The sequence below is a fragment of the Corvus moneduloides genome, chromosome 11 (assembly GCF_009650955.1).
Source record: "Corvus moneduloides isolate bCorMon1 chromosome 11, bCorMon1.pri, whole genome shotgun sequence".
NCBI lineage: Eukaryota > Metazoa > Chordata > Aves > Passeriformes > Corvidae > Corvus > Corvus moneduloides.
This window is the reverse complement of record NC_045486.1, coordinates 18,176,331-18,202,893: the sequence shown is the minus strand read 5'-3', so window position 1 is coordinate 18,202,893 and position 26,563 is coordinate 18,176,331. Positions and strand designations below refer to the sequence as shown.

Here is a 26,563-nt window from a genome sequence, read left to right as displayed (position 1 = left end):
GCTGGGGATTTCTCTCCTCCCTCTTATTTGCTTTATCAACAAGAAGAAATTTCAGCAGCAGACACAGTCATAGATGTTTTAGTTGGGTTTAACATAGTTAATATCCAAGAACAAGCAAGGTACCAGCATCTGCAAGAGGTCAGCGCTTCCCAGACTCCAGACAAATATTTCACAGACTTAAGTTTTCCCTTCCTGATGCAGCTCTGTCTTGGATTCAATTTCTTTTATTTTGCCAATGACTAAAGCAGAGCTTTCAGCTGTTCCAAACAATACAGAGGACAAGCTTAACTTCACACCTTCCTGTAGTTTAAACTTCATAGGACAAGAGAACACAAGATTTATCTGTGTGACAGCTGTCACTCTCAGGAGATATGCACATGATGCTCAGGACTGCAGTCATCCAAGGGCTGCTGGGAAGGGGCTGTGGCCACCAAGTGTCCTGGGCTCACTGCCAAGTACCCCAGCACCCCCAAGAAAACCCAACATGACAAGTTTTGGATGTGCAGGCTCCCTGGGAGGAAGTGACAGCCACAAAAACAAAACATTCTGAGGCTGTGACACCAGAGAAGGAGTTGGGCATCAGGTGGGGACAGAGTCCAAAGCCAGACAACTGCTCCACACATGCATCCACACACTCTAGAGAAACAGTGACACAGGCAGTATTTTCCCACGTACAAGTGAATGTGAGAAAAAAATATTTTCTATCAAGCAGCATTTCAGAGGCAACATTTCTGAAGAGGAAGATTTCCACTGGGCTTGAGAAAGAGACACTTTACAGCCCAGATACTGCTTAGTGTTTTTCATCAAACTAACTCAAAGTAAAGGGTTATTACTAAACATGGACACTATCCACAAATAACAACAGAAGAATCCCAGCAGTTTCAAAACAAATATAAAGCAGAAAATTATTTGAAGTCCTGAATATTACTCATCCTTCATCTGTTAAACAACAGCTGAGTTCAACTATTTTAGCTGGCTTATAAAATTGAAAGTCCTTCCAACTAAACTGCAAAATGCAGTGTACAATCCAAGAAACAGCTTGAGGGAGACCGGTTCATTTAATCTGGTAGATCCTTTGGTATCCTCCACCACCACCAATATAGCTCAAGCAGCAGTTTAAACACCCAGGCCTGTTTAGCACCCCCTTCCAACAGACTGATCTCCTCTCCTTAGCAAGACAAAGTGTCCACTAAGCTTGACTCGGGAAGGGTGGGGGGTGAGGTTCAGGAGCAGAGTTATCCGTGACTACACAGACATACCACAGCCCGTATTTCATTATCCTCCCCAGTAACGGACTCGTGCACTGGAACAAAATTTGCTCTACAATACTTAAGTCTAGACATCCCTGTCAGTGTATCTGCTCCAAGTCTGATGTGCATACCTCACTGTTCAAACACTTTTTGGCAATAAGATGTGTTTTCTTGTAGTAACACACACTTCCAAACAAAATTCAGTAAGACATTCAAGATAACTGCTCTTCCTAGCCCATTAAGTGAGGTAAATCCCATCCCCAAAACCAACATCACCCTCCAGCAGGGAATATATCCCTCCATAGAAACAGTGCTGTGCTCTTCAAGACCCAGCCAGAGACCCCTTAGACATCACTGAACCCTGGCTGAAGACTACAGCTGTCTTACCAGACCAAGGAGATGCTCCTGCCAGTTCACAGTGCCAGAGAACAGGAACAAGAACAGGGATGTCTCCTCTGAGGGTGTAACTCAAAGGGAGACAGAAAAATTAGCCTTGGAGGTCACCACATGATGAGAGGTGAGGGCAGGGAGCTGCACAGCCATGGGTGTGAGAATTACTGCTGAGCACACCATGATGCTGATGTCCCTACTCCCTGTAAGCCATCTTGTATGGGAACACTGGCAAAGCTTCACGACTCACTAGTAAAGCTCCTTTCCCAAATGAAAAGGAGAACAAATGCTCTAAATTGTGATGTATCACACAGCAAGAACACTGACTGCCCTGAGCAGCTTGCACATTTGTGTTTCCAGCACCGCCTCTCCTCTGACTCCATCCCCCAGGCCCTGCCGTGCCGAGGGCTAAGGCAGATGGCCACTGACGACTCTGGAGACAGGCCACAGGCAAGAGATAAATACAGACCTAAACGTCACAATGACAAAAGCTGGACTTTCCCTGAACAACCCCAGAGCGCTCAGGAGCAAAGCACAAGAATAGAAAATACCAGTATAGCAAAACAAGAGGACTACAGCATTTGGTCAAGTGGTTCCTGGTAAGCTAGACCATTAACAAAGAAAAGCAGAAGCATCTGTGCTGAAAAAGCAGAGTTGTTTCTAGTCATGCTGGACTGGATGAGGTATAAGACAAAAACCCAGTCTAAGAAAGTTAAAAAAAAAAGTGTTTCCCACTGTACTATGCGATCAACTTCCCAGCACAAAAGCTGACCCCCACAGGTTTGAGACATGGCTGTCTAGTCAGCAGTAAATGGAGATGAGCCCTGGGATCTGGGCAGAGAACACAGCTCTCCAGGAACCTGCAGCAACACTTAGGATGTAATCAGAAACATTTGGCCTTCGTAGTATCCAGGAAGCTACAAACTTTCCTAGCCTGCCTAACACACATCTTTTAATCCCGAGCCTTCTCATGCATCTTGTCCAATACTTGAACTACCACCAAATACTCCTTTTCGGACAAGCTGCTCTCCCCATGACAAGTGTGGCTTGTCAGATTAAGGCCAGGAAGTAGAATACAATCTATATACATGCATCCAAAGTGAAACAGAAGTCTTAGGAAAAGCTGCTCAAGAATGCCAGCTGAGGAGGAAAATGGCAGCAGTGAGGCTTGGGGAGGAACTGCAGTGAACAATAGCCACTACCAGGCATGCTCCATCCTATGCCATGAGCTGAGCTTCCTTCACCAATCCTCTTTCTTCCTCAACAACAGGGCACAAATGCACCAACTGCCGCAGTGTTCACAAGGAAAGAGCCTGAGCTACTTAACATAGAGCTTGTCTGAACCTGGAGAAAATGAAATAAAATAAAGCTTATAGTACAAGTCCTTAGACACACCCTATGTTTCTGGGTCCTAAAGATCTGAAGAAAGACTGATGGTTTTAGCTGGGAGAGCTCATTTTCTTCCTAGTAACTTGCATGGGGTTGTGGTTTGTTTGTTGTGCTGAAAACAATGCTCATAATAGAGGTTTTTTTGTTATTGGTGAGCGGGGCTAACACAGAGTCAAGGCTTTTTCTGCTTCTGATGCTGCTCCACTGAGAGGACGCTGGGGGTGCACAAAGAGCTGGGAGGCAACACCCCAACTGGCCCCAGGGATATCCCAGACCATATGGTGTCAAGCATACAGAGCTGGGGAAAGAAAAAGGAAGGGGAGATGTCCAGAGTGATGGCGTTTGTCTTCCCAAGTCACTGTTACTGTGATGGAGCCCTGCTTTCCTGGGCATGGCTGACACCTGCCTGCCCATGGGAGGTGGGGAACGAGTTCCTTATTTTGCTTCCGCATGTAGTTTTTGATTTACCTGTTAAACTATCTTTATCCCAACCCACGAGTTTTGTCACTTTTACCCTTCCAATTCTCTCCCCCATCCCACCAGGAAGGGAATGAGTGAGTAGTTGTGTGGGGCTGAGTTGCTAGCTGGAGTTAAACCACGACAGACTATTTTGTGCCATACTTCTATCACACTGATCACAAAGCTTCAGCACTTCTGCCAGCAGCCTGCGAGACCAAGAATTTTCTCCCCTTCTTTTCCTAAGAAAGGAGCGGAAGCCAAGCCTTTTCAGCTCTTTCTGAAGAAAGAGAGGCTGAGCCATGCACTTTTAACTCTGGCTGGAATGCTGAAACCACTTGCTAAAACCAGTGCTTAGATCTGCGGTTAAACAAGGCTTTTATTTTTCTTAGAGGCCAGATTAGCAAGAATTGCAAAGGCCCTTCTGCTGTCACCTACGCATAAAGCATGGCATGCCTTCCGGGAGGGATGAGGTACTGGGAGTCCTTGTTAGGGATTCAGACCCAGGACACACACAATACCCATTTTCTCACACTGGCACGCTAATGCAGTAGCCTCTCTCTCTGTTTTCCTCTCTCTTTTTTTTTTTTTTTTTAAGCCAAGTCTTAGCACACAATCATGAACAGGGAAGGTTTGTCACATTCAGCAACATATGGAGCAGGTACTCTGCAACATTTTGTGAACACCTGTCATGCAGCTGTCTGTACGTGGGGGTAACCCAAGCTGGGGCTCAAATGGCCTCTTCCAGCTTGTATTCCTGTCTGGCCTGATGCTGGACAAGCTGGCACTACTGTGATAACATCATGCTGGGGAGCAGTGGAGGGCTGCATGTAACAGGGATAATATCATTTAATTCCCTTGCTCTTTTCTCCAGGCTTCCCCTTCCTCACTGGAGAAACGCAGCACGCTGGCTGCCTGGGGATGTGCCAGTCCTTGTCACTGCTATCAGTGTCACTGCAAAGGCTGCAAGAAAGGCCAGTCCTGGTCTGGTCGTCACCACTCTTTCCTCTCCAGTAGGCACAGAGGAAGAGCAAGAGGGATGAGCTGCTGAATCCTCCTGCTGCACCTTGCCACAAATACACCCTGCCTTGGTAGAAAAGGGCACCTTCCTTCTCTGTTCCAAAGCATTGGCTGCAGTTCAAGCCTGAGAGTTTCCATAGCAGCAAGACCTGATGGAATACATACGACAAAAGGTTGCTTTATCAGTACCAGCCCAGAAGACTTTTTTCCAAGCTTGTACCTAAGAGAGCAGGGTCATCCAATATCAGCTTTGCATTTTATAGGAGACATGAGATTATGACACATGCTTTCATGTGTCAGAGAAGGGCTTAGGGAAGATCAATGCTTGTGAAGCCTCATTGCTCAGCTTTCTGTGAGCTAATTTCTGGCTTCACAAAGAAGAAGTCTCCACAGGTTATTTTAAAATTATTCCAACGCAAAAGCTGCTGTTCTGCACAGCTTTCCAATCCAGTGGTCAGAGACAGTTAGAAAGGAACATACTTTCAACAGTCAAAAGCCACAATGAATCAGCCTAACCCACCAAGAAAAGACATTTTTTGAATTTACATTAAAGGGGCTCAGAAACTCATCAACAGGCAGAAAATTGTCCTTGCATTCACAGCATGACAGGGAAAAAGATTCATGTCATTCCCACTGAAGAAGCCCAGCTCAAAGACTATCTCAGAAATAATTTGTAACTCAACTTATGGGCTGAATAAGCAGAGGACACGATTTTACCTCCTGTCTCAAAAAATCTTATGTTTAAATTTTCATCTAAAATAAAGTATACCTACTCTTTAGTCACAGACCTTGGCCTCTTCGTGACAGTGAGGCTTAAATAAGGCAGCCACATCCCTAAGAAGTCCTGCACCCAAAGGTAACCACCCAAATGCCTCTCCAGCAGGAAGATGATGGAATGACTATGCTGAGTTCAGCATGAGGAGGAGTCTCTTCAAAAGCTGCACTTTCATGTCAGCTGTGGGTACCAAATTCTACACTCTCAACAGCATTGCAAAGCAGGACGGATGAGCAGGTAAATGCACCACACTTGCTGACAGCAAGAGAATGAGTCAGAGCTGGTGATGGCTGTGCTGAACCAGAGGACAAATGCATTGCACAGTGAGCACTGCTGGCAGGAAGAGGGAGGTGTGATTCTGTGGGAGCGTGGGCAGAGCTCAGCCAGATAGATGGCACTGGGAAGGGCTGCCCCACCAAACTGAGCAGAATCCACTGCAGTCAGGCGAGCAGGTCTCAGGTTTGTGCTACAACAGGGGGGAAGAGAAAACTGGCACCTCCTAAGTACTTACCTCATCTTCTCCTGGCTAGAAATGCCTCCGAAGACCTTGGAGGCATCATGCCAGAGCCAAGGAAAACAATCCGGCCTAATCTCCTACAGAATAACTGCTGGCATTCAAGCTGCAAGGTGCTGTCGTCATCCACATGTGCAAACACCTCTGGAGCTTGAGCTCCACTCACACCTCCACACAGACTGGACAAGGAGAAATGGTTGTGCACCTCAGCCTTGTGTCCCTCAGACTCCTAGCTAGTACAGACACCTGGAAAGCTGGTGGAAAGATGGGACAAGAATCTTCCAGCTTCTGTGGAGAAGAAACAAGAGGAAACTTCCAGCAAAAACACCAAAATCCCAGAAAAATGAAGTACTTGTGCAGCAGTAAGAGCAGTTTTTTCAGGCTTCAGAGGGTGCTTGACAGGAACTGAAAGGAACAATCAGTGTGCTGCACCTTACACTTGTCACACAGAGAAAGCAAAGCACAGGTGCCAAAGTGAGGATTCTGCAACAGGAAAAACAGTCAACTCCCCCAGTTCAAGAGCAAGAGCACACACAGTTTCAGACCTCATGTGGGCAACATAAAAAAGAGAAAGAAGTGTTTTCTGGATCTTTGCTCTCCACAATCTTGTAAGAAATAAGGGAAGATAAAGGAAAACACAAAAGAGAAAAAAAACCCCAAACAATAAAATTTGAAGCTAAAAGTCAAGCAAAAAAATTTAATCTATCCCAATTTTTTTTTTCTACTTTCAGAATGTGTAAAATCAGTGAATTAAGAAAACCCAGGTGAACACCTAGGCCTCCAGCTCTTATAGGGAAATGCCAGAGAAAACACATACATCAAAAGTTTGGTCTGCACAAGAAAAAAGTGCACATTGATACTTTATTCATCCACCACATTCTCTTTAGGCTGGTAAAACAGGGCAGGTTTTGGGTTGAAAAAAGCTTGCTTGTCTTGGTTGCTCTATATAAAGTGATCCTCCACATTGGAACCAATGCCATCCAAATGCTTGGCTTTAAAAAAACCACCCAATACTATGTTGAGATTCCTTCTGGCACTGATTGAGCCAAATCAGTGTCTAACTCCTCCTTCAGTTATTTCTTCAGACCATGGTTACACAGGCGGGCAATCCTTTGACATCTGGAACAGCATGAACACCACCCTCCCACTCAACTCTGCTGCACTGGTACAACTGTTTGCAGCCTCACCATGAATCAAAACTGATCACAGTTAAAAATAAACCAGCACTTTGTTTTGTTTTTTTAAGGATTACTTTTCAACCCAGGTCAGATCCCCAATCTATTGTGCAGCTGTACAAACAGTTGTATCAGCAGAAGGTGCCTGAATTGCTGATGGTTATCCTTGTGCCTAAAGCCAGTGTTTGCATTCCCAGCTCACCTTGTTCCGTGGCTGCTGTAGAACAGGATCACTGACTAAACTGAACATGTAGGGGACTTCACTGCCACCGCTTGCAACCGTGAAGGGTCTCTTTAATGAGGCAAAATGAGGTCACACTGATGCCTATCCTACAGCCAAGGCATGGCTACTGAGCTCCCTCAAGCTGTTGCTTGTCCAAAATTATATGTCATTTTTGCAGTCTGCATGCTGAAATAAACATAAAAACATGACTAACCAAGTCACTAATGCGAATGAACAGCTTTGGGCCAAGTTCTGCAACAAAACTCTCCCAGAAATTGCATAAGCACTAACTATCTTGGTAATCTTCCATTCAAGAAACACAAGCCTACGTGATGTGCAGATTCCCACTAATTTGAAGACTGTGACATTCAAAGAGTGAACAGGGGAGCCTATCTGCAGTTTTGGCAACTCTTCAGATTGCAGCTGAATTTTTATTTGAACATGGAAATACAAACAGAAATACTGAAAAGCAGAATAAGCACTAAGCATGATGCCATGCTAGCATGCTTTATAAACAATCATGAAAGAAACAGACGGAAGGTTTTCCCAAATTACCAGCTCAAACACTGTTTGAAACAAAACCAACTGAAAATACCTCCTTTTTTGATGGCTGCCTGAGAACCTACTGGGAAATACTTGGTTCTCTGCTTTCAGCTGGTGACAGGTACCTGCATCAGACACACACCATTGTGAAAGGCCTTCTCATTGAGAACAAGGCACAAAAGACTGAATAAAGATCTGACTTCCAGAATAGGGCAGGAGACACGTTAATGAAACAGCTTCAACGAAACCAGCTTTCTACAGTTTCTGTTGTGTCTGCTCTAGAAGGCAAAAAAATAAGTCTCTAAGATGTTCAGCAGCCTTTTTTGTAGATGTCATCACATCAATCCACGAAGACACAAAACTGAAAAAATTGCTAATTGGCAAACCTTATCCTTTGTTCCTTAATACGCATCTCAGGCTACAGTTCCATGACAGGTTAAGTAAATCTAAGTCAGCATTCTTCAAACCCATCCTCTCTCCTGAGTCAGCACTGGCACTCACTGATCCTGCTCAGAAACCAGCCTGGCAAACAAGTTAACCCGGAAGAAAAGAAAAGTTGTTTTTGCCAATGTGGCTTCCTGAACTGGTTTAGTGCCAGTGCCCAACGAAAGTAAAAGGGGACAATCACTGAGCAGGGCAAGGGCAGGCACAAGAGTAGCAGAGCCAGTTCCATTCAGCTCCAGCTGCCCTGCAAACACACGCTCAGAGAACAGTCTCACTCCCTGACTTTAAAGAGACAAGAGTTGTCACTTGCAGCAGAAACATCATTTGACTTTTTCACCTCTCCTGACATCCTCTTTACACCAGCATCAGCACTCCTGCAGACAGCTACAGTAAGTACCCAATCTGGTAGGAAAACAAAACAGCAATATATAAAACAAAACAAAAAGCCTTCAGTTTTCAGTTGGATTAGGTCCCCAATACATCTGACCAACAATCCCCCAGCATCAAAAAATGGGAGAAAGTAGGAACCAAGGCACAGCAGAAGTCCAGCTCCAAGCAACTGTGAAGCTGCTCTCTTACTCAACATAGATAAAATATCACACCCAATAGTTATACATAACCACTTTGGTTCAGAAGATTTAAACTGTACATTAAAAAATCTGCAATCTAATTCTTCATGTTTTCATCTTCCACAACACACCATTAATATTTAAAACGCTCTATTTCCTCAAAAATCAATCTTTAATTTATTTGATACCAGCATTATTTTCAGAGCAAAAGAGCTGCTAAAATATATACAGGAGAGTGAGGAACAGCCTGTTGTGATTAAATAGGGCATGACAAACAGCAGCAGCATGCACAAGCAGTACTGGGGAGCAAAGCCAGAGGGAACAGTGACAACAACATTATACAAACAACACTGATTCATGAACAACAAAGAATTCTTAGAAACTGCTGCCTGGGTTACATCCAAGGTTCTCTTTACCTTGGTTAAACTATTAAGAAAGTCACTTCAGAAAGCTGACCGCTTCTGCACAACGAAGCTTTTTAGGAAGGAAGAGCTGACCCATCTAAAGGGCTCTGTGTAGGAAACCACTGCAGCAGTTCCTGTGAAGCAATGGAGTTACAACAACACTGAAGGTGACATGAAGCTGGAACTATTCATTTGTCCCCTGTCTCACCATGAAAGGGCTCTTGTGCCAACACAGCTCCAAAAGCTGCATCTATGTACGTACCCCTCATCTGCTGGAGAGCAGACACACGTCATCCTCGGCCGTGCACAGCAATCCCTTAATGGTAGGGACATCGTAGTCTTCTCAGGAGAATTTCACTAAGGTTTCCTCATGATCAACACCTGCTGTAGCAAGCTCTCATCACTGCTTGTAACACCTAACTCTGGACACTGCATTCATCAAACTGGGGATTCCTGGAAGGCCCGGATTTGCTTCAGAGATGCAGAAAATTCAATTTCTACTTGCCATCTGGCTGCCATGTGGAGGACAGCACACTCAAGAAACAGTCTGGGCCACTTCCATGCAGAATTCACTCCTCCAAATGCAGAGATTAAGTTGTGGCTGCGTCTTGAACAAGCTGCAAGTTTCCACTGTATTTGGACAATCTTACAAAAACAAGTAGGTGTTTCAAAGAAAACACTAAGTTCACGAACAAATGCTACATCTCTGTCTCAACACATCACTAAAATATCGTAACTCACAAGCAAGAAGTTAATAAATTTCTGACTGCTGACAGTCACTAACATATTGCACTTTAAGAAAATTTAGTAAAGCCATCATTTAGGACTGCATTTAGGCATCTGAATTTCTCACAACTCTCCAACACAAGCAAAATACAGGTGCAACAAAATAAGGCAAAGGTAAAACTGTGGTGAAGCTGCAGAGCACCAAGCAGAAGCACATGGTCATCCCTTTTAGATCAAAGCACGCTCAGAGTGTCTCATGAGGAACAGACCTGTATCTCTATACAGTGCAACTTCATAACCCTGTCACGCAAGATTATCAACCCATATAGACACAGCTGTCTTCTGGCAGGTAGTCACACCTGAGGCAGTGGGAGTTTTACAGGGGTCAAGACTCTTGCAGCATTCATCTAGATCTATTTTCTGCTGCTGTGAGATGAAATATGAAAATGGGAGAGGAACTGATCAGAAAGGCAACAGAGCTTTGCATATGGATTGCTTCTCACCCCGCAAAAGGTGACCTTCCAAAGCTTCTGATCCTCCTCTCCTTTAAGAGGATTATGAATCCTACCCTTGGGGGACTGCTGCTCAGCTACCAGCCCACTGCTATTACACATTAATATTATGTCTTGCCTCACCGTTCTCATCAGCAGAGAGAGATTAGAAAAATTTATAAGATCGCTGCTCAAAGACCGGACTTTTAATGGAATCTCTAATGCAAGTAGGGAAAGCCACAGCCAGTGATGTTTGGAGGGGACTCTTCTTTGTGGCTGTCACATACCCAGCTGCAGATCTGCTTAGTGCTTCCCTCCTCAAATCCCAATTCAGCTTATCTCCTCATGCAGGCTGCTGACTACCCTGGAAGCAGACATTTCATCAAGGAAAGACTGAAAAGCACAAATTATCATATGCTAAAAAATTAGGGCAAGTCTAGTGAATGTGGTTCACAGCTCCTCAGCTCATGTACCAAAGCAGAGCCTCAGCAGGCACTAAGCCCAGGTGGGCTGTCAGGAAGTGAGAGCAGCAATGCCCTGCAAGAACATCCTAGCACCTCAGAAGGAAAGCCAAGGAGCAGAATGCAGCACATTCAGTTACATAAATCTTTCTTTTTCACAGACATCAGACACCAAGAATTTGAGGACAACTCTCCCCCTGTTCTTTTGGGTTTTTTTCACCTTCCAACAAGACACCATTTGGACACTTCTGAATGGAGTCTACAAAGCAAGTCCTGAATCTTCCCTAGACAACGTAACCAGGAATCATTCCCCTTGCCACTTAACAGTGCACAGATGTAAAGCAATCCATGCTGCCGTGGAGGTGAACATACACATTTTTTCTACATAAGGTAATCAACGTTACAATGCATTATGAATTCCACAATTACAAAAAATGTGGGACTAGACATGAAGGGAAACCTCCACAGGAAGGAACACACTGCCAGCATCTCTGTGAATGGAGATTCAGGATGAGATTAGACACACATACAAGCTAATCCTAATGGATACAGTCAGTTCCCATTTGGGACAAATGGCAAAGTGTTCTCAGAAGAAAAAAAAAGTACTGGCTAACACAACAGAAGATCTCAGATGCATCTGTAAGAACACTCCATGGTTTTGGCTGTTTCAGACTACATAGTGCAATAGCAAAGTGCAGGCAAGAGTTAAAGAGTTTTAACCAGTAACTGCACAGAGAAGCTACAGGGTTAACAGACACACAAAAGCCATAAGGAGCTGAACCCATGAAGAATTATTACAAAAGCCATAAAAGCAGAGGAGCTAAAATTACATTCCTTAGGCAGTTCTGATAAAATAAGAATGATCTACAGCTTTTCAAGAGACCACTAACTGAAAGACAAATATAAGCAGCTTGTGGTGAACTTGGATTTTTAGTACTGTTCTCAACTTTTAAATTATGATGCTTTTAAAACAGAAAAAAACAGCTTTGATTAGAAAGTCAGTTGCTGCAGATAATTGATCCCCACAGAAAAATACACAACTAGGACAAAAAATGAACTTCTAATTGCTATTTTTGATTCTGCAGCAGCAAAAAACCTCAAGACCAACATTATGTAAGACCATTAACCTCTTTGCTCATAACTGGCGCCTTAATTTAGCACACCACCACACTAGATAGCTTAAATTGAATTCTTAATGCCAACACATACCACTGGCTGCAGCAAGGCAGTAATAGCAGTATTGGAAAGGAAAAAAATTCCCAAAGCAAACACCATACATTGAATTCTGCAATTACAGTTCCTTGGGCACAAGTATATACACCTCAGCCTGACCAGATCCAATAAAACAGTATTCTTTCCAGACTGGCAATCCTGAAAAGATCCATCAGATGCTCCACAGTATCTTAGGAACACTGAAGAGAATTCAAAGTACATATTAGGTCTGGACTGACGGAAAACCTCCAGATCACCTTTTGTAATGGCAAGTTTGTCAAACCCAAAGAGGCTGTAACCTGCTGAAAACAAAATTACTTTGTTTTGACTGATTGTTTTCCTTCTTTTCAAACTAACCTCACAGCATTCCAAACACATCCTCCCTAGGTATGACTGAAATCTCCAAAACTACCATGTATTGTATTTAGCTATAGTTCAATCACATACACACGTGAGTGAATGAAAAACAAAACAAGGTAATCTTGAAGAACATTCATGTTAACTCCCCCTACTTCTTCCCAAGAAAAGACAGATTAATCTTCTACACTGATAATGAGCCAGACTGATGAATTTCAACCAGACAGCCTCTTAAATACTGTCTTCCATCCACTCTTATCACATTGTGGCAAAGAATGACATTCAGGAGGAAAAAAAATGACTGATTAAGAGCCTACTTTCAGAAGCTAACGTCCTGCTGTGTGGAAAGAGCTCTATGAATCACCCGTTCATCCGCCTCTGACTCCATTTACTCTTCAGAATTCCCTGATGTGCTTGAATTCATACTCCACCCATCCAGTCTGTAATGTCCCAACTTGCATACAAGAATACTGTGGGAGAGTGTGAAAACACCCAGTAAACTTAAGCTAAATGGCCTCTAGTGCTCTTCCTCATCCACAAATCCGATTATTTTATCACAGAAGAGAATGAGGTGCGTCAGACACAACTTATAGTCAGTAAATCCATACTGTTCCCAGTCACACTCCTTCACATGTTCCACACAGGCAAGGTGTACCAAAAGGACCTGACCCATGACTGTCCCCAGGAGTCAAGTGAGATTGACCTCCTTGGATTATTCTTTGGGCCTACTTTAAAGATAAGTGATCAGACATGTGCCAGCACCTCTCCAAAATGACCAAGACTGGCACCACAGCACCATCAGGTCCCATGGGCTCCCATGGCTCAAATTCTCTCAAGTAATCCTCCACTCTGTTTCCATTTGCTTCTGACTGCTGGTTCCTCTTTGAACCTTGTCTTAAGACACAGGAGCCAGGAGATCTTGCAGCTGATGACTCGGGCATAAAAAGCACCAAATACCTCAAGCAAGTCTGTGCACCACTCATCCAGCCCCCTTATTCGGCAGTGTCTTTGTTTACCCTTTTACAGCCGATGTGGAGGTAGAAGTTATGTCAAAATTATCAGGAACGTTACAAAAAGCACTTCCTGTGAGAAAGTAGCTGCTTCCCCAATTCAAAGACAGAAATGCAGACTAACATGGCCAAGTTTGTTCTGCCTGTATCCCAGGCTGTCAAAGAAACCCCAGGCCACTTTGCAGACATAAAACAAACTTGCTGGAGTTGCATGACCCCATTTCCAAAACATCTGGCAAAACAGCCGCCTTCTCACTGTTGGCCAGGCTGAGTGTCTTTAGCAAATGGAAGTTAGGTCTGTGAAGAGCAAACCTAGACCCTCCTGAAAATCCCTAATAAAGCTGCATGGAGAAGCTTCTTTCCAGCTTTAATTAAGAATAAAAATCTAGATGACAGAATAAGGAACTAGGATTTTCACCCACGTAGATGCCAACCATCCAGATTGCTCCTGGTATAGAAATGGGGATGTTAATGACAACTATATTCTCTCATGTCTTTTCATGAATATCATTTCAGTATATCAGATATGGGGGAACTGCAGGAAAGAACTCTGAGCTGCTGCAATGCTCCCCAAGAGAAAGGAGAGCCAAGGCACGGAAGGCTTGCAGGCCAGGTCCCTGCTGCAGGCTCCTGGCACTGAGCAGGCGTCTCATCGTGCCACGCTCCCGCTGCCAGAGCGGCGGCAGTGCCTGCTGTGCCCGAAAGCCAGCACGGAAGTGTCACAAAACCAAACAAAAGTACTTTTTAATCAAACTCCACAACTCACAAGTCTCCCCTGCCCCCTTCTGGGAACAACATGGATTTGAAAACTTCAGTATCTTCTTCCAATGATAAAAAAGTTTACTTGGGCAAACAACAAAAAAAAATGGAAAGAGCTTTTGCCTCAAGCACAAGTCCCTTCAGCGAAGACATGGATATTATTAAATGCATCTCCTGCAGCAGCAGAGACAGACTCACACTGGATTTTCTTTACCCATACACTGAAGCCACTGACAGGAACTCTTGCCTGCCAGAAAATGGCCGGACAACTCACTACAGCTCAACTCTTATGACTGAGCTGATTCACTCCTCAGGTGACAATGCAGATGCACAATGCAGGCTTCCTGTCCTTTACCCCAATAACTCAGCTACTTACTTCCCCAAAATAAAAAAATAATTAAAGAAGAAAGTATAGAAAAAATAGCAACTGCAGCAAAACTTGCATGATATGCATTAACTGCTCAAAAACCTTCTCCACCAGTTATAGAAACCACATTCTATTAAGCTGCTGACTGAGACCTGACTTAAGCAAAAATCCCTTTGCAGTGACTTGCCACCCCACATATTTATGTTGAGACTTTAAACACAGAAGACAAACAGGCCTCATTAGGGCCAGAGGTGAAAAGTTCTTCTACCACTGCTAACAAGGAAAACATCATGCTGCGGTTTATAGGCGCAGTTTTCCATTTCACAATGCTTAAAAAAAAAAGTTGCACTTTCCTCTTTACCTTCAGAGTACAGTCCTGCAATACTCTGCTACTCAGAAAACTTAAGCAGATATTCAACACTTTTCCTTTGTCTTTGCTTTCCATGTAGACTACAGAGGAAAGCTAAGCCAAGATGCCACATCCCACTCCCACCTGTGACAAGGAAATTTTCAAAGCATGTCTACTGGTAAGCAGCCACTTAGCATCTGTGAAGGGAAATGTTTCTCAGCTTGAAGAAACTGACCCCACAGTCAAGATCCAGACACTCCATCCAAAGAGCACACTGTGAACAACAACATGTCCTGTGCAAAGGGAGGGGAGAGCAAAGTCAGCTGGTAAGGAGCAGAAGCTGGCTCCAGTACTCAGGAAGCAGCACAAATGTTTTGTTTCCTTAGGAATTAGGACAACATATAGATTTAAACCTATCAAGTCTAAGAGTTATGCATCAAAGCCAAACACAAACTTGCCACAAAGAACCATCACAAGCCAGCTAATCTCACCCTTATGGCCTCTGAAAACCAGTGTTTGATTTGGTTCACTTCAAGCTCACTGTAAAGCAGCTTTGCAATTCCTATGACACACTGTGGGCTGTGACACCACTCTGATCCATCTTCTCCTCAATCTATACATTGCCCTTTTTCTGAGCTGCCTGAGAATTAATTATATGGAAATGAACAGTGTTAGATAAGGGGATTCCAAGCAACTGGCTCTCTTAAAGGAGCTGAGGACTGCAGGATCTCTGCCTTCATGAAATCTGTGGCAACACCCATTCAGTACAACTCGTGCTGTTAGAGAATGAGTTTAAGACCCAAACAAGCAAACATTGGTATTACACCCATCTTCTCACCTCTGTGGCCAGAAACAAACATCTGCTCAGCCATGGCTTGGGCTCTCCCTCTGCCTCTTGTCACCACCAGACCACATCAGAGCAGCATCCTGACCTGAGGATGTTCTGCCAGAACAGCAGGTGATACACAAACAGCAGCTCTTAACAAAAAGATTAACACTCTGACTTTTAATATGTTGTCTGCATAAGCTCCACCTACTCGTCCATGGAATGCAAGGCACTAACAGCTTCACTGCCTCATGTGAGCTGGAATTTCAGTACCCAAGAGGGCTTTAATCTCACATATGCAGACAGAGATACACCAGAGCATTTTGGCAGTTACAACAGTGTTTGAGAGTGAATGGAGGGGCACGTGCAACAGAATTTTCTCTTTCTCTGTCTAACTGTGAAGATAAAGCTAAACAAACATTTTGCCCCAGCTACACTTGTCGTCTTCTACACGGGGAAGCAGAAAACACTTACATTTGGCAGGCCCCTAATGGCATCCTGCTGTTTTATCAGACAGCACGACTTCTGTCTGAACACTGGTAAAACACTTAAAGCCACGAGAAATGCAGCAATTCTTACATCTCTCTGCTGAAGCTTAACAGGTCAGCAAAGTGCCCAGTTGATTTGATTAACAGGTTCTTTAGATAACCATAATCTACCTGAGGTTATCAAAATACAAAGGAAAGAACCAGGAATAGGCTACTGGTTTTGATGCTTCCATGATCTTGGTAAAATCATTCAGCTGTGGTGTACTTCAGCCAGCAGAAAAACATCTTTTCAGAAAGAACAATTTACATGACTATCCTGCTACTTCTATGCCATATTTTAAAGCCAGCAGCTTGGCAATCATTTCACTTTTCATGATCCCCTTGTACTTCATTTAAATTTAGTCTTACCTGGTAACTAAATTCACAAAATTTAAGGAATTTGTGTCCTAGTACATCAACAACTGAATTGTTTCTGTTAAGACAGATTCAAGTTAGGGCACCTCTTTCAAGTGAATGTGGTGCTGTTTGGCTGAAGATCCAAATCCTTAAGCAACTTTTCTGCTCATATGACAGTAAACAGAAAGACAATCTAGGAGCACATCAGTCCCACAGAAAGACTTAAGAGAATAAAAGCAAGATTATCCAAACAAGCTCACTTCACCCTGGTAAACAAATTCTTGTGCCAAAAGCACAAGGAGCAGTTGTTATCTAGCGGTTTGTTCTGCTACCGTAATTCTGAGACATCAATACTAACCAAAATTTGGGGCTTTCTCAAGCATCTGAAAAAGGCCAGAGAAATGCAAGACAGCCAGTTATACAGTACTCCAGATTATACCAATGCTCAGAACACCACTGAATTTACTCTACGAGAAAATGGAACTGCAGATTGCCCTGTGATTTCAAGTAGACACCCGTTCTTAATAAATATACCAAGGTTTGTATAGATAGGTAAAATCTTTCATGCCCAACTGAGAGAGGATCCCCTCCTCTCCCGCTGCAACCCCTTCTAACTTTACACTGCCAATGAAAAAATTAATTCAGCTGGTAAAGATATATTTTGGGCCCCTACTTTTTTATCTAATCCTTCTTTCCTTGAAATACGCGCTAATCACAATGACAAATAAAGCACTCCTCACTCTTTACCTTATCAACACCTCCAGCAAAACAAGTTTTATCTTAAAAGTGTCATGTTATCACTGTCACTGTATCTACATCAAGGGATTCCACTGGCAGAGCTTCACTAGGTAAGGATGAACGTGCTGATTAATGCAGCTGTCCCAAGCAGTTGTAGCAGAAACAACCTTATAAGCACATCCACAGGGAGATAAAGCCACATAATCACATTGCAAATCCATGTTCCCTACTTAATACCAGTTTAATTTTCCTAAGCAGCTGACCCTTGAGGGTCATAGGCAAGAAAACATGAGCTATAACTTCTCAACTGGACACTTCATTGTGATTTTTTTCCCCATGAGAAAGTACCAAAGGAAGGCACATTCTTTTATACGGTATATTCTCATGTCCTGTAAACCCACTAAAAAAACAAACTAAAAACACTGAAAAGGAAAGAGAAAAAACTGAGCTCTGTGTTAGGGGGGAAAAAAAAAATCTCAATGCCAAGTGCTGCAAGAAAGTAAACAAAGCCATGGAAAATCAAGGATGAAGGGCAACATTTCATTTCTGAGGTTTGGAAAGGAAAATAATGAGGTCTGTTAGAGCAAACATACTTTAGACAAAGACAGTGCACTAAATCTAGTACTTAAATTAAGTAGAATATATGACACAGTATCAGGGACTAAAAGCTAAGGTAGTCATTTCATTTGAAACTAGATAAAACTCTAAAGAGAATTTCATACAAGGATACCCTCATCCCTTGTGACATTAAAAAATTCAGTATGGCAAAACATACATGACACACAACTCAGGGTCAAGGAGGGGATTTTGATCTGGGCCTTTTCTTATCCTGTTACTCTCCCGAGGATCAGCATAATCTGCAAGGCTTTCAATCACTCATACCGAAAATCTTAAAGCTGTTAAAATACCTTGGGGTTGTTTTGTGGCTTGCAGCATGTTCTGGAAGGTAAAGGACAAAGAATTAACAGGAGGCCCAGCCACCTGAGTGGAAATGAAAGGCAATCTGAACCTGAGGCTGTCTTCTCAGGAGATGCATGCACTGGTCAGACAGTAACAACTTCAACCTTGGCAAGGTGCTACATGTTCTGAAGGACAAAACCCCAAGCCTGGCACTTAAAAATGCCTGCCTGATCATTTTACCTAATCAGGAGCCAGCACAACCATCTTTTGGTACCTTCTAGCAAACCTCACACTTCCAAGGGATCCAACGTAACTTGAGTTTGCAAAAGGAAATACCCAAGAAGGGAGCTCTGAAAACAGTTCACTATATTTCTCAAGCACCTTCCAAAGGGACTTTTAATATTCCCAATCTTCATTATTACTCTCCTATATACCAACCCTGCCCAGTAGGCTCCTTGAAATGCTCTACCACACCAACCAGTTCTGTCTGAGGGTTTGAAACAAGAAACTTCTCCTCTTCATTTGAAGCGAAGAATCAGACAAAGCCTATATTTAACTTCCTGTTCACTGAAGCAGTCGTAAACAAGCTCCTGTAAGCACTCTACAGGTCACAAATTCCCAGTATCTTATCCAAATGTTAAGCTGCTGAAGTGGATCTCAAAGCTCCTTCCAACAGGCTTTCTAGTGTGCCACTCACAACAACTGAGGCCACTGGTTACATAAGAGATGTAAAGCCAAAGCAAAAAGTATGTTAAACCTGATATATTGTCAAATTGGTTTGTAGATAATTAAATGCAGCACCTGCACATACACAAAAAAATAAATTTCTTCTGCCCCACATGCTAAAAAAGCACAGCACACTCATCTGGAAGTCATACAAACTGATGCAGGTTTGTTTCTAATAGCAAAAACTCTCTTAAGTGTATTACAGCTACCTTGGTTTTTCACACTTTAAATTCTTCTAAAGATACTGGAAGGATATGTTGCAGGTTGATTTGAGTTGGGTTTTTTTTCTACAAAATAACAGTCTGCTAAATCACATGTATTCTCACAGCCACAATACATCACGGGCTGTGTATAGCTAGGGAAAGCAAATTTCGCTTTAATTTTCTCTTCCAGATCAATAAAGTGTGATAATACGTGCCAAAAGCGTATCATCTCAGGCTGAAAAACACAAAATAACAAACATTATGGATGGAAAATAACACACAGTTCTCTTCCTTGAGAGTCATAAAAAAATTGCAAATGACAGGAAACCTGAAACAAAGTGCCTTGCACTCACACGAGAGTCAACCTGGCAAGCTCACTACTACAGGACACTGATCTTTAGCAGAATTCTTAAAAAGTTTTGAATTTTCTTCTGGTCATCACGTCACAATAGGATGAATTCCAAAAAACATAGAAGTCTCAAACACTTCGCCATCTAACTCGTGATTTTTAATTGCCAGGTTTTAGGAAGACATTTTAACTGCAGTGAATAAAGACCTTGGTTCACTTCTGGCTGGCAAATGATACAATACCCTTAACTATTTTAACTAAGAATATTTGAATCAAGCTGCATTCACAAATCAGAATTAATTTTTAAGACAACTGGTTTTTGTCATTAGGTGAACCAAATTGTCAATAGGATCCATTTTCTAAGCTGCTGAAATTCATTGGAAGTGTCAGTGCTAAGGATGCTACATAACTAACACACAGACAACAGGAATGGAAATTTCTGTGATCTTACTTAACTAAAGCTAAGAATAATGAAAGGGAAAAACAGAAACCCCCAAGTGCTGTTATCACAGGAAAAAAAAAAACAAACAATGTGCAGAGCACCTGAGGAAGAGTGAAAACTATTTGGATTCTGCATGCTGCACAACAGTGATACCTATTCAGTCTGACTAAAATAGAGGTTTTTCCTCAGTTCTATAAAAATAAAAGATGCATAAAGCATGGCTGATAATGCTTACTCGTTCACATTTAGCTTACTGTCAAATTTAATAAGTCTATTCAGGTCAACATTTGTGGTAAGAACTGTGAAGTATTAAGACCTCAATTACATAAAGATTTATGCCCAAGTAAAGGAAATGCCCCTTGCACAGCATAAGAAAATACAATATTTGGTTTTAATGGAAAATAAAGCAAACCACTCCATTATTTGCAAAAGTATGGGTATCCATAAAGATTTTATACAATATAACATTTAATCTAAGTAAAATCCACATCTTCAAGATTAACATGATGTGGGTTTAATACAGGAAGTGTGGGGGTGTTTAAGAAATTATCTAAAAAAAACCTGCATATGTATTGTTTCAACACAAACTGAGCTTCAGACTGCTTCAACAATTCTTTTGGGACACACTCAAAAGACTGAAGTTAGAAGTTCTTTTTATTTCCATATTTGTGAGATCAGAGTCAACCCCTGTGAATCCAACAGGTCTATTCCTCAGATGTGTCACACAGCTTTATACAAAGACCACAGCTTGGGAAAGTGGAATAAACCTTCCACCAAGCAGCAAGTACTGTGAGGGTCTTCCAAAACTCCAGGACTTTACCATTTTTTTAACCAACAAAGCAATGCAAGAGCACCATATCTCATTTTCTGCAATAGCTCCAGCAATTTCACGGCAGTTACTTGATGGTTTGATTCAGACACTGAGTAAGACACAGGACTATGGAGCCCCCAGGCTTCTTTCCCAAATCCTTCCTGCTTTAAATAACTCACTGACATCTGCACTCCGTAGTGCACTGATTTTGGTGCTCAAAGCTGCTTATCGCCTATAGTTAGCTGTAATGAGATCATGACTGCTCCCCACACGTGCTTAAGCTGCTCAGACAGTACTGTCAAAGGACACAGAACAAACAGCCAGCCCTATCTTCTTGTGCCCTTTTAAGATTTCTAAACTCACTTTCAGGAATGCTTGACAATACTTTGATACCAACAGTGGACAATGTTAATTGGAATTAAAGATCACGTGACATTTTGCATTAACCCGCTCTGGAAGTTTAAAAAATTGAGGAAAATGCAGCTCAGCACAGAACTACAGGGAGAGAAAAAAAGAAAAATGTCAGAACAGAATATATAAGCTATACAGTAGTTTAGCTTTAGAGCAGAACTTAAGGTAGCAGTGACAGACACGGGAGCATGCCCTGAAGAGAAGGCACCACATGTCTCCTCTCCCTACCCCAGGAAGGTAGTTGTGGAGCTCAGCTTCTCTGGTCATTACCTTCTGCATTTCAAACTAAGACAGAACATTAGGCACACAGGTCAGGGGCCTCCCCACCAGAAAACTGAACTGTGTGACAACCACTGTTTAAACACACCGTGTCTCAAGAAAACGAGGTCATTTGAGTCTGTTTATACCACAGGTATACTGAGTCATATCTTTGTTGATAAAGGACTGGGGGAAAACAGGTATGGTAGACTTTCTTCCAAATTCAGGACAGCACAAAGTAACCTCTTTGAAACTGAAAGACTATCAGATCAGCCTTATCAACTTTCAGCAAACTAACTTCAGAATAGAAAGGAAAAAAGGAGACAATGATAAGAGTTCTGAAATCATCATAAGGTGATTCAGCTGAACATCAGCCACCTGAATGGCCAGAATTACTAGAGCATGAGTGAGCCTCCAAATCTTGGAATTTTAGCTCTTATTACAAAGAACTGACACTGATTTGGTGAATGAACAGAACTGAATTTTTCACTCTGTGCTAGTGCACTTACCTGGGTGTGCCTGTAGTAGCCTTCAAAGATAAGAGCAAAACTCCCACAAACTGTATCTATATATCCTTACTTGAAGGGTAAAATTACAAAGGGAGAAGTAAAAAGCAAGTGTTTATTTCTCTTTGCACGATCTCTAAGGTGGCTGCATATGTATTCTGAGCAAAACAGAAGAAAGTTACCTTAGAGATGTCACCCAAGCTCCTTTGGCTGAGCAGTCACTGGAATATGGAGCCAACTTCTCACAATCACGAGGAAGCAGGACCCCAGAAGCAAGTCAGCCTGCAAGATGATGTATGGAAACGAGTTAGCAAGAGCTAAATTAGCTTTTATTTAGATCTTTACTTGCTTGTCAACTAGGAATGTTTGAGAGCATGCCTCCCCTAGAGATTGGGACTGGAATTCACAGCAAGTTCCTTTCAGGATGCAGATGCTCTCACTCATTCCTGCGGGCTCTGACAGATGCTCTTTACCAAACCCACCAGCAGGGCTGAGGGGACACACTGTCCCCAGTTGCCTCAGCCACCCTCAGCTGAAAATTCCCGACCAGGGGTGGAACAGAGCAGGATGCATGACTGTTCCTCACCAGGCAGGGATGGCCATTAGGGAAGAAAGGTTGAAGCAGAGTATATTAAACCGTAGCAGCTGAACAGGCCTGGCTGTAGGCCCCAATACAAGGGAGGTAGCAGTTGGCAAAAGCAGCAGGACAGCTGGTGAAGGAGATAACCTTTCTAACTACAAAAGCTAAATCAGAGACAGCTTATCTACTGCAGCTCCCAAACACGTGTAGTGACGTCCTACCAGGATAGGCACATCCATCTCATAACCTCCTTCACTGCTTTTATCAGATTTGGTTGACACAGATCTTCTACTAATATAATTATGGCAGCTATGTCTGTGCTGTTTTTCAACAAAACAACTGCACCCATTTTAACTATTGTGGACACATTATACAGATAGAGAGGTACCCTTTAACAGCAAAGCTTATTCCTTTACTCCCAAAGAAAGGGTTCAAACATTAATGACACCACATACTGACAGGGGTGATGCAAAATAAATGCAAGCTGAAGAAGCTTGTCTTTTACACACAGTTCACGCCACCCAAAATGCACATGGAGGAGCCTATGGAAATAAACAAAGGCAAAGCATTTGCACCTCAGTACCATCTGCAGAGTGGTTCACACCAGCATGGACTACATAGGAAGCAGAGGCAGCCCAACACACTGATTAAGAGAACTGCATCTATTAGGAAGCACATCTACCCGAACAGCACACTGGGAAATCCAAAAATAACAGCTGCTGCCACATCAGAACGGCACAACAGTGCGCACAGGCGATGCCTGCAAAACAGAAACTAAGCAGCCACGCACACACACTTCCTCCCCCCACCACCCCTAGGACACCAGCAACAAACCTGATACTAAACACTGGCCAGCATCCTGCTCTGCATTCCTGTCACATCAGGAATAGAAATGAGGGAAACTGCTAGCTGCTGCTCCATATAGCTGAACGGCTCCTTCAGTTTACAGCACGTAACACAAATACTTGACATGACTGTTGCAGAGGGTTCTGTCGCATTTTCTTTTCTTTTGCTCCTTTTCTCGAGCTCACCCATTTCAAATCTCACTAGGGACCCTCTGTGCTTACTAGACTTGTTTTTGATACATTCCCTCTCAAAGACTGAGAGGTCTGAAATAAAAGCAGTTGTTCCTAGGCAAGTCACATTATATAAACAAGCAAGCAGAGAGCCATACACAAACTCTGCAAGTCAAGTTCAACACTAAAACCTGTCCAGCACCAAAACTGACAATGTGACACTGTCAAATGCAAGCGTAAATAAATCAGACTGCAGCTTTTTGTCAGTGCTAAGTTCTGAGACTACAAATCCCAGCATCAACACTCCACTGTGATGTTCACATCTCCAACACGTTACAAGCTAATTTGTGATGGACAGATTGGGGGAATCTACTGACAGCAAGTGAAATGCCTGGGTTACACTGCAATAATCAAGGCCTCTGACAGATTTTCCATGGTGTCTGCATTTCAACCACAGATGGAAGAAATGCACCTCCTCTAGAGCACAGGTTCTGGATATCCAACTTCAAACTTAGCACCTACATTTCTTATCCCAATGGAAAGCACAGTCAGTGCCACCCCACTCCCAGAGTGCCAGGCAGAATTTACCAGATCCACAAAAACCTTTAGGCATGGAGAAATCAACTAAAAACTGAAATGTGAAAAGAGATCAAACCTTTTTACAAACATTCGGTGATCCACTGGACCAAAGACACTGTGCCCTGTAAGCAAATGGGCAACAAATAGCCCCAAGCTTGTACAGGGCTCCTCATCTCGCAGCAGTAAAGCTCAATAAGGTCACATTTCAGAGTTTGATCATTTTACCCAAAATGAATAAGCTCCATATGTGTGGGAGAAAAGGAAAGAAACAAACCAGGCAGCTCAGATGGGATGAGGAGAGCATGCAGCTGTATGATTAAGAAGAAATCATAATGCTTGTTTAAAAGGCCAATTAGCTGATTAAGGACACAGGTACTACTCCAGCCTTGGGCACTTTTTTGACCTCTGAGTGCTTGATACTCTAACCTTGACTTTTCACTACGTGCAATGCAACACAGAATAACTTCCAAGTCAGTTGACCTGCCCACAATCTGCCAAGAGAGGGGATCTCAAAGCACATCTAATTTTTCTTTCTATATTATTTTTATAAGAAGGACATGCCCAGTGCTGTCAACCTGATGATGAGGCACACGATGATTCACAGAAGGAGAGAAGCATGGGCACTACTGTTTCATTTAATTTTTAAATACATGTAAAAATGTGGTTTAAAATCGTATTTACATATAAGAAAATAGATAATGTAAAAATACATTGTTGCACTGTTACACAGTCACACTGCAGATTACCCTGAGCTCGGATAAGATCCCATTCCTACACCAGCCCCATCTCCCTTGCACCTGTAAAATCATTTAAGCACCCACAAAGCTGGGTAGAAAAACAGTTTGTCTTCAGCTTGATCAGTCTGTAAGTCAGGGAACTCTGATTCTCACCTGCACAGGCACCAGCAAAAAGGCAAGAAACTCCTATGGGTTGCAGTCTATACTTACATGATCTGAAGTACCTGTGAAACCACACATGGAACATGAAACTGGTGATCAGAAGATCTTAAAAACTGTTCCCTTTTTCATCTCAACAGATAATCATGATGCTCACTTGCTCTTCTTCTATGCAAGAAACATGCAAAACTGCCACAAAGTGCCTAATGAAAAACTAGAGGGTCCAGGAGAGTGTCCTACCAGCATATCCTACTCTTTCAATCAGAGATTCCTACATTAATGCATCAGCTTCCCCCTCCAGGAGCTAAGGATCACTTCCCCTGTTCTCCCAAAAGTCCTTATTAGACTTAAAGTAAAGGCAATGCCATGAAAAAGGACATTTCAGATCAGCCTAACAGGCTCTAACCAGGATGGCACAGGTTGTACATCCATGCACCTGGAAATGGTTCTGCTGAAAAAGCTGAAAGGGTATGAAACACTCTCTACGAAAGAAAAACAAAAATCAGCATTAGGATAATTCAAAACATTGACAAGACAAGAGTTTGATGCAGTTGAAAAAGCAACCCAATGTTATCCTGCTTTACAGAGCTCACAGCTAAATCTTTTCACAACCTACCACTTTCCTTCCAGCTCCAGAACAAAGCACTTACCTTAGGTCAGGGCTAAACTAACCCAGAAAAATACTTCACAATCTAAATAATAAGAATTTGGTACATGGGATTAGGAGAGACCTGTTTAGGGTTACAGTGATAACATGCAATAACTGATACATCTAATTCTGAAGCACTTTGAAGCTCCTGACAGAACTTCTCTAAAAAGGAAATCAGAGTCTTAGTCCAGTGATATGCAAGGATATGCATTATTATTTTTCTCCATCAGAAGCCTGACCACACACACAAGTGTTAGCCTATCAGCTGCAAGTGACAATTCACTACAGTGAGACTTTTACAAGACACTACTGCATATTACTTTGTGAGACAAGCTACTAACTATGTTTACACAGCCCAAACAATCACAGAAACACTACATTAAGAATGAACAGAGACCCAAGCCCACACCATTCTGGCACCATTCAGTGCTTCGTTAGCAAAGGCCAATTTTGGAATCCAGCTCTGGAAGCTCTGAATACCAAGTTAAGCCAGGTGAACCTGGAGGGACGAAAAGCAGATGGAGCAAAACCAGAGCAAGACAGGTTGAAATGAGAAAGGCAGCACACACCAAAGTATATTGCTTGGAGAAAAAAAAAAATAAATAAAAGGGCTGATGCTGAGCTTAAAAATGAAGGAATTGGACCCTAGGACCAGTTTAAATTCAGAGTAGGTCAAAAACGATCAGGAGTCAGTACCACCTACCCTAATTCAACCCGTCCTTGGAAATGCCGGGGAAGGTTGGTCCCGGTCCAGGTCTGCAGCCCCATGAGTACACCTGCCCCGGGGGACTGCCAGGCACGCCGGGTGTCCCCACCCCACCGGGGCAGCCAGCGCTCCGGGACCACCCACACCCCTCCCCTGCCGGGGGGCAGCACGAACGGGCCCCCAGCCCCACCAGCCTCCT

At 42.9% G+C, this 26,563-nt stretch overlaps 1 protein-coding gene across 3 annotated transcripts in view; it reads right to left on the bottom strand.

Annotated features, from left to right (window-relative positions):
* The window catches only part of IP6K1 (inositol hexakisphosphate kinase 1), a 37,089-nt gene that overhangs the window by 9,977 nt on the left and 549 nt on the right, over positions 1-26,563 (bottom strand). Inside the window, exons 1-2 of one of the 3 annotated variants that reach the window (XM_032120622.1) lie at positions 23,353-26,560; positions 22,121-22,220 (exon numbers count right to left, since the gene is read on the bottom strand). The gene's annotated coding sequence lies outside the window, so the exon portion shown is untranslated. Of the gene's footprint in view, positions 1-12,716; positions 12,806-22,120; positions 22,221-23,352; positions 26,561-26,563 lie in introns of those variants that run through there. The other 2 variants (XM_032120621.1, XM_032120623.1) reach the window with 2 other exon arrangements.